The sequence below is a fragment of the Triticum urartu genome, chromosome 4A, assembly GCF_056163025.1.
Source record: "Triticum urartu cultivar PI428250 chromosome 4A, HENAU_Tu73, whole genome shotgun sequence".
Taxonomy (NCBI): domain Eukaryota; kingdom Viridiplantae; phylum Streptophyta; class Magnoliopsida; order Poales; family Poaceae; genus Triticum; species Triticum urartu.
The window spans coordinates 503651963-503661546 of record NC_141876.1 but is presented as its reverse complement, the minus strand read 5'-3'; positions in this window follow the sequence as shown (position 1 = coordinate 503661546).

Here is a 9584-nt window from a genome sequence, read left to right as displayed (position 1 = left end):
TAGGGTGTAAAGGGAGCACCTCTCAATTGTTAGAGCCGGGTCACCGGACATGTACCTCAGATGGGTGAAGCCAAAAGCTAGCGTTCTTAAGATAATAAGTGGTCGGCAATCAAAAGATAGATTGTTACATTATTGTAACCACTCCAACACTGCGGGGCGCTTTTTTTGTATTGCGGACCAACACTGTGGCACGCATAATTACAGCATGCCAGCCAAAGGAAAGGAACCCTTAACGGAACTATTTTCCTTTAAAGATGTTTCTTACATATGTAATATAACATACATCCTGAACTAAACTTTTTGTCTGTTATAGCACAATGACCGGGTTTCCTAGTTTCCGAACATAATGAATGCTTCTTTTCAAATAGTATCCGAAAACACTCCACCATTTTCGTTCGGAGGTTAAAGCCGAAAGCCTGCGATGACAAACTTTTCACATGTTCGGATGAAGGTATAGGTTGATCATAACGTACATGAATACATTAAATCAAACACCTATTCCTTATCTATTCCATCTATAAGACTGTCTAACCTACAGTCTTCCTGCGAATACTTCGCAGCTATCATTACTTGGTCATACACCAAATTCACTGGAATTTCTTTTCCCTCTGGTTCCTATGGTCCCACTCGGGCCATATGATTTGGATCCAGCTTGGTGAAACGTGTCTTCACCATGGCCCAGGCTTCTCATGCGCCTTCACGGCAGGCGGATGTCTTCCTTAGCTGAAACCGGTGTCGGGCACCTTGGAATAAGTTTGCCAAGCCTTCCATACTTTTTGGAGGGGTATCAGATGGCCATAATGCCATCACCATACTCCTCATGGCTTTCCGGGCCCGAGCATGTACCACGGGCAGCTCCTTCAGCATGTCGCCTTGTAATCCAGATACCTCTTCCTCCGGGCGACCAATTAACAAGCCTGTAAAGCAACGGAGTCATGACGTTGCAAACTATGGACTAAACATGAGCCCCCAGAGTGGTTTAACAATCGAGGGAAGACATACTGAATATACCGCCCTTCAGCTTCTCATTTTCTTTCTGAGCGGCCGATAACTGAGCCTTTAAGCTCTCTATCTCTTCGGATTATTTGTCTTTTCCCCCCTTGTGTTTTTTTCTTCCCGGATGTACTCATTGCGGCCTTTTTATTTCCGTCAATTCGGTGGTGACAACATTCAGCTGCGTCTGATTCACCTTTAGCTCCTGGGATAAGCGCGGTATTTTTCTCTTTGAGAACCTGTGGGTCATATCAATCCTTAAATCGGGTTACCTCACCGCTTCAAGTCTCGGGGGCGACTGGCATATGACTATCAAAAATTGCATAAACTTTTACCTGTATATCCTTCGAGAACAACTGAGTGACTCTGGCAAGTCCGTCTCGAGCGGCTCGGATATATGCATCCACCGAGCTGAGTGCAGTAAACTCTTGCTTGGAAAAGGCCGGAGCGTGCATAGCCTCTTTCAATCGACGGTGATTCATCACGCTCTCCACTTCAGAATTCGTGATAGATACGTCATTCGAATCCTCTTGAGGAGGTGGAACTGGCATTGCATCGGCTCTCATCCTAGTTGGCGAGTCTGGCACTGGATTGGCGGACATTCGGCTAACTGGGCGTTTTCCCACCATCTGCCACGTACTTCTCCTGACATCAAGGATAAAAGGAGACTTTTAACAATCCAGACTCATGCCTAGGCATGTATTAAACAAACATACTTCTTGGAAGATTGTGAGGTTTCTGTAGCACTCCCAGTCCCTTTTCGTTTTGAACGACGACCTTGCATAGGGGCCTCCCTTGAGGAGGTACGGTCCACTGAGCGCCGATCCTATTAAAATCCGGATCAGTATAATGGATAAAAGTGCAAATAGGGATTTCCTTCTAAGAGCCCCTCGAATACATACGATGTAGAAGGGATAGCGGCGGGGGTAGTCGGCGGTGATAGCCACTTTCGAGCCATCAAGGCTTGCTTGATAAAATACCCCATCATTGAACTCTATGTATATGTCCGGATCCTCACGAAAGCCAGGGTCTCCGTCACGGTTATGATCCTGTGGCTGTGCAGCGGAACAGCGAATGTCCTCGGTCATCTTCCTCCATGACTGTTTATGGCAACAAAGGGAAAAATGGATTAGTATCTGTGATAGCAATAAGGCAACACAGATGATCGAAATCTTACCCATTCTATGGGGTTGAACATGGAAAAGCCTTCCCGGCAGTTTAAGCGGAGGAAATCTTCTTTTTCACCCTTATACAGATTAGCTAAGATTGTGGCCAGTTCAGCAGGGATATCTGGACCCTTCCGTTTGTAATGGGACGCATCATCTTCTCCGTTGTAACACCGTAAGGGAGTTACTCTGGATTGGAGAGGCTGGATGCACCTCTTTATTGCAATAGCCATAACCTTGACTATCGAGAGCTAGCCATGGGCTAGTAACCTGACCTTGCTAACCAACCTTTTTACTTCCGCAATGTCCTCCTCCTTGGGACTTCAGGGACGCCAGTTCAAACGCTTCCTTAAAGGGGTGCTGGAAAACTCAGGAAGGCCGCGCCGAACTGGGTCCGGTAGTGGGATGTCATCCATATAGAACCACTCCGAAGACCACTGCAGGTATACTTCTTTGGGAGTTCCTATGAGGCATCCGGATCTGGCTATACGCCATACTTCAGCACCGCCCATTTCAAAAATAGAGCCTCCTCGATGGCGGGGAAAAGGCAAAAGAACTTCCTCCATAGTTCAAAATGGGGCTCGATGCCTATAAGAATAGTTCGTAGAGGGCAATGAAGATTGAGATGTACAGGATCGAACCTGGGGTGAGGTGATACGTCTCCAATGTATCTATAAATTTTGACTGTTCCATGCTATTATATTATCTGTTTGGATGTTTATGAGATTTATTATGCACTTTTAAATTATTTTTGGGACTAACCTATTAACCGAAAGCCCAGTGCAAATTGATGTTTTTTGCCTATTTTAGTGTTTCACAGAAAAGGAATATAAAACGGAATCCAAACGGAATGAAACCTTCGCGAGGATCTTTTTTTGGAACAAACGCAATCCATGAGACTTAGAGTGGACGTCAACGAAGTAGCGAGGCGGCCACAAGGTAGGGCGGCGCGCCCCCCACCCTAGTGGGCCTCTCGCAGCTCCACGACCTACTTCTTTCGCCTATATATACTCTTATACCCTGAAAACATCCAGGGGAGCCACGAAACCACTTTTCCACCGCCGCAACCTTCTATACCCATGAGATCCCATCTGGGGACCTTCTCTGGCGATCTGCCAGAGGGGGATTCGATCACGGAGGGCTTCTACATCAACACAATAGTCTCTCCGATGATGTGTGAGTAGTTTACCAAGACCTTCGGGTCCATAGTTATTAGCTAGATGGCTTGTTCTCTCTCTTTGGATCTCAATACAAAGTTCTCCTCGATGTTCTTGGAGATCTATTCAATGTAATTCTTTTTGCGGTGTGTTTGCCGAGATCCGATGAATTGTGGGTTGATGATTAAGATTATCTATGAACAATATTTGATTCTTCTCTGAATTCTTATATGCATGATTTGATATCTTTGCAAGTCTCTTCGAATTATCAGTTTGGTTTGGCCTACTAGATTGATCTTTCTTGCAACGGGAGAAGTGCCTAGCTTTGGGTTCAATCTTGCGGTGTCCTTTCCCAGTGGCAGCTGGGCAGCAAGGCACGTATTGTATTGTTGCCATCGAGGATAAAAAGATGGGGTTTATATCATATTGCTTGAGTTTATCCCTCTACATCATGTCATCTTGCCAAATGCGTTACTATATTCTTTTGAACTTAATACTCTAGATGCATGCTGGATAGCAGTCGATGTGTGGAGTAATAGTAGGAGATGCAGAATCGTTTCGGTCTACTTGACACAGACGTGGTGCCTATGTTCATGATCATGCCTAGATATCATCAGAACTATGCGCTTTTCTATCAATTGCTCGACATTAATTTGTTCACCCACCATAATATATGCTATCTTGAGAGAAGCCACTAGTGAAACCTTTGGCCCCCGGGTCTACTTTACATCATATAAGTTTCCGATCTACAATTCTAGTTTACTATTTATTTTGCAATCTTTACTTTTCAATCTATACAACAAAAATACCAAAAATATTTATCTTATTATCTCTATCAGATCACACTTTCATAAGTGACCATGAAGGGATTGACAACCCCTTTATCGCATTGGTTGCGAGGTTCTTGTTTGTTTGTGCAGGTACTAGGTGACTTGCGTGTAGTCTCCTATTGGATTGATACCTTGGTTCTCAAAAACTGAGGGAAATACTTACGCTACTTTGCTGCATCACCCTTTCCTCTTGAAGGGAAAACCAACGCACGCTCAAGAGGTAGCAAGAAGGATTTCTGGCGCCGTTGCCGGGGAGATCTATGCCAAGTCAAGTCATACCAAGTACCCAGCACAAACTCTTATCCCTCACATTACATTATTTGCCATTTGCCTCTCATTTTCCTCCCCCCACTTCACCTTTGCCATTTTATTCGCCTCTTTTCCGTTTTCCCTTTTTCCGTTCGTCTTCTTTTGCTTGCCTCTTGTGTGAATGTTTGTTGGATTGATTGTTTGTCCCGATGGCTCAAGATAATACTAAATTATGTGACTTCCAATACCAACAATAATGATTTTATTAGCACTATGATTGCTCCTCTTACCAATGCTGAATCATGTGAAATTAATACCGCTTTGCTAAATCTTGTCATGAAAGATCAATTTGCTAGCCTTCCTAGTGAAGATGCCGCTACCCATCTAAACAACTTTGTTGATTTATGTGGTATGCAAAAGAAGAAAGATGTGGATAATGATATTGTTAAATTGAAGCTATTTCCGTTTTCGTTTAGAGATCGTGCTAAAACTTGGTTCTCTTCTTTGCCTAAAAATAGTATTGATTCATGGAATAAGTGCAAAGATGCTTTTATCTTTAAGTATTCTCCTCCCGCTAAGATCATCTCTCTTAGAAACGATATTATGAACTTTAAGCAACTTGATCATGAGCATGTTGCACAAGCTTGGGAGGAATGAAATTAATGATACGTAATTGCCCTACACATGGTTTGAATTTATGGATGATTATACAGAATTTTTATGTTGGTTTGAATTTTGCTTCTAGAAATCTTTTAGATTCGTCCGCGGGAGGCACTTTTAGGGAAATCACTTTAGGAGAAGCTACTAAACTCCTAGATAATATTAAGGTTAATTATTCTCAATGGCACACCGAAAGATCTACTAATAAAAAAGTTCATGCGATAGAAGAGATTAATGTTTTGAGTGGAAAGATGGATGAACTTATGAAATTGTTTGCTAATAAGAGTGCTTCTTCTGATCCTAATGATATGCCTTTGTCCACTTTGATTGAGAATAATAATGAATCAATGGATGTGAATTTTGTTGGTAGGAACAATTTTGGTAACAACACGTGTATAGAGAAAATTTTAATTATAGGCCGCTTACTAGTAATTCCTCTAATAATTATTGTAATTCCTACAACAACTCTTATGGAAATTTTAATAAGATTCCCTCTTATTTTGATACTAGTGTTAAAGAATTTATGAATTCACAAAAGAATTTCAATGCTTTGCTTGAAGAAAAATTGCTTAAGATTGATGAGTTGGCTAGGAACGTGGATAGAATTTCTCTTGATGTTGATTCTTTAAAACTTAGATCTATTCCACCTATGCTTGATATCAACGAGTCTCTCAAAGCCATGAGAATTTCCATTGATGAATGCAAAGAAAGAACCACTAGGATGCGTGCTAAAAAAGATTGCTTTGTGAAGGCGCGTTCTTCTAGTTTTCGTAATAATAATGATGAAGATCTAAAAGTGATTGGTGTGTCTCCTATTAAATATTTGTTTGCCAATATGAATCTTAATAGATATGGGACTGGAGATGAGTCAACTTTAGTTAGAAGGCGTCCCAATGATTTGGAGTTTTTAGATCTTGATGCAAAAATTGGTAAAAGTGGGATTGAAGAGGTCAAAACTTTACATAGCAATGAACCCACTATTTTGGATTTCAAGGAATTTAATTATGATAATTGCTCTTTGATAGATTGTATTTCCTTGTTGCAATCCGTGCTAAATTCTCCTCATGCTTATGATCAAAACAAAGCTTTTACTAAACATATCGTTGATGCTTTAATGCAATCTTATGAAGAAAAACTTGAATTGGAAGTTTCTATCCCTAGGAAACTTTATTATGAGTGGGAACCTACTATTAAAATTAAGATTAAAGATCATGAATTCTATGCTTTATGTGATTTGGGTGCTAGTGTTTCCACGATTCCAAAAACTTAGTGTGATGTGTTAGGTTTCCGTGAATTTGATGATTGTTCTTTAAATTTGCATCTGGCGGATTCCACCATTAAGAAACCTATGGGAAGGATTAATGACGTTCTTGTTGTTGCAAATAGGAATTATGTGCCCATAGATTTCATTGTTCTTGATATAGATTGCAATCCTACATGTCCTATTATTCTTGGTAGACCTTTCCTTAGAACGATTGGTGCAATTATTGACATGAAAGAAGAAAATATTAGATTCCGATTTCCGTTAAGAAAAGGCATGGAACACTTTCCTAGAAAGAAAATTAAATTACCTTATGAAGCTATTATGAGATCCACATATGGATTGCATACCAAAGATGACAATACCTAGATCTATTCTTGCTTTTATGCCTAGCTAGGGGCGTTAAACGATAGCGCTTGTTGGGAGGCAACCCAATTTTATTTTTTGTTTCTTGCTTTTTGTTCCTGTTAGTAATAAATAAATCATCTACCCTCTGTAATGATTGTGTTTTTTATGTTTTAATTAGTGTTTTTGCCAAGTAAAGCCTTTAGGACCTTCTTGGATGATTGTTATTTGATCTTGCTGAAAAAGCAGAAAGTATGCGCTCACGTGAATAATTTTCGTTTTTAACTAGAGAGCGATAAAATACTGATTCCAACTGCAGTAGATCAATATACAAATTATTTAGGATGTCCTAATTTCTCAAGATTTTGGGAGTTACATAAGTATTCGAAACCTACAGATTACTACAGACTATTCTGTTTTTGACAGATTCTGTTTTTCGTGTGTTGTTTGCTTATTTTGATGAATCTATGGCTAGTTCGGGGGGTATGATGTCAGGACCCCGATTCCGAGTCACATCGATCTAGCCGGTAACACCTCATATCACTTTGCGGCCTCACGCACGATATCCCCACGGGTGTCGCCTTACCATGGCCCGGGACCGTTTGCGCCTTTTGGCTCACGTATACGATAGTGTCGCTAGCATCCATATGGCAGAGAACCCGGGCTGACATGGCTAGTCGCGAACCCAAAGCGGCACAGACCTATGGGGACAGGCATACATGAATCACATCGAGCATGTCGGTCAACAGCGTGTGAATCCGGGGTGTAGCACTGGGCTAACAGGACTCCGGGGAACCCGGGCTATAGCAGGCTAGGCAGGACTCCGGATGTCACCACGTGACATTTCCCCAAAGGGACAGACATAGGAACGAAGTGAAACACATGCCGGCCAGTCAAGTGTCCTGAGCAGTAGTGCTGGGCTAGCAGGACTCCGGTGACCCGGGCTGTAGCGGACTACTATGGCTCAAGGAGCACTAGACTACATTTCCCCATAAGAGAGGCTGCCAAAGATAAACAACTAGATTGTCGGATCCCACACATACCAAGCATTTCAATCATACACACAATATGCTCGATATGTGCAAATACAACATGGCATCACAACAAAACTCTACAACTCAAGTACTTTATTTAAAGGCTCCGGAGAGCCATACATAACATGTTCATACAGGTAGGGGTCACATGACTCGACACTCAAGTCATACAAGCATACAAGCACATGCGGAAGCAAATAAGTCTGAGTACAGACACTAGAAAGAAAGAAGGCTTGTCGAAGCCTGTCTATCTACATAGGGCCCTCCATGGCCAGAATCACCACCTGGGTGGCAAGTTACTCATCGACGTCGAGGTCTACATAAAACCCATCGGAAGGGGCGATGTTGTCGTCTGAAAACAGTAATTAAAGCAACATGAGTACAAAGGTACTCAGCAAGTCTTACAACAGGTCCTACTATACATGCTTATTCTCAAGAAGGTGGTGGAGTTATTGCAGCAAGCCAGCTTTGACTCTTGGCTAAGCTATCATACGAGACACCACTGTAAAATAGTTTCCGCACACGAGTCCACTAATCACCAACACAATACTCCACCGGGGATCCTCCCTCGTCATCCTATAAGAGGGCCATCCTCGATACTCACACTTATCTTGAGTCTTTTAGTAGTAACCATTATCTTGTCTATGAACTGTATAGGCAACCAAGTAGTCCTTTACCGCGGACGCGGCTATTCGAATAGATGATGTTAACCCTGCAGGGGTGTACTTCTTCATACATGCTCTCACCACTTATCGTCGTTTACACGACATGTACTCGGCAACCTTCAAGCGGAAGCCCAACGAGGGTGTCAGCCACGGCCTACCTAAACACTCAAGTCTCTAGTCCAGGTTATCGCCTATCTAGGTTCCATCCGCAGGGAGTCCGGCCGAGGTTTCCACATACGGCCCCGAATGATGTGAACAGGGTTCCCGAGACACCAAACGGGTGACTCGGTACACCGTGCCACGGTGTATCTACCGCATCATAGCCCATCCCTAGGGTCAGCTCTACGCACGGCCGCCAACACATAACCTACAAACACCAGAAACTAGTTGCAACTCCTTGACAAAGTACTAGGGTGATTAAGAAGCCGAGATGGTCCATTGGTTTCGGGCCCAATGTATGGTAGTAACTGGTTCTTGAATCACACATACATATCTCAGTTCTTAGGGACGGCCTCAATGAAACAACCCACCATGTACTCCTACATGGCCTCTCATCGATACCTTTACCAAATTGTCGGGTGGTTGGTGCGACATATGCCAACAGGTGGCTTATCATTGTGGGAGCCAACAGAACGTCGCTGGTGCCTAGAAACGGGATAAGGCGAAGACATGCACGCCGACGGATCGTACACAGCTTCGGGGCTCTCCGTGGAGATAACACCCCTACTGCTGCTCTGCGGGATCTCCGCATGGTCACTCGAGCGACAAGTAGCCACAAGAGGCTCCTTGAGCTGTTCGGTGAGAGGGAGAAGAAGGGCAAGGCTAGCTTACTTCTCCTCTCGATGTGGTGTCTAAAATTCCTCCAAAGATCTCCCCTTGCATCGGCGCCCTAGGGGGTTTATATAGGCCTACCCCCCAGGGGTACAATGGTAATCAAGCTGGGCGTGGGCCCTAGCTGTTTGCATCTACGCCCGCCGGCTTCTCCGCCGGCCGTTGGGGCCTGCCGACTGGTGGACCCCGCCGGCTGCTGGCCTTCGGGTCGACAGGCCGGTCCCACTGCTTGGGGTCGTGTTGGGGGCTGGTTACTGTTGCCTCACCTCTGGTGATGAGGGCTCTGTCGTGGTAAGCATGGCTACGTTGCCGCCGCCGGGCGGCTTATCGCTGTAGCCTTACCTCGTCTTGTCTTCTTAATGAGGCGCCTCCCTCGAGGGAGGGAACTAGCCG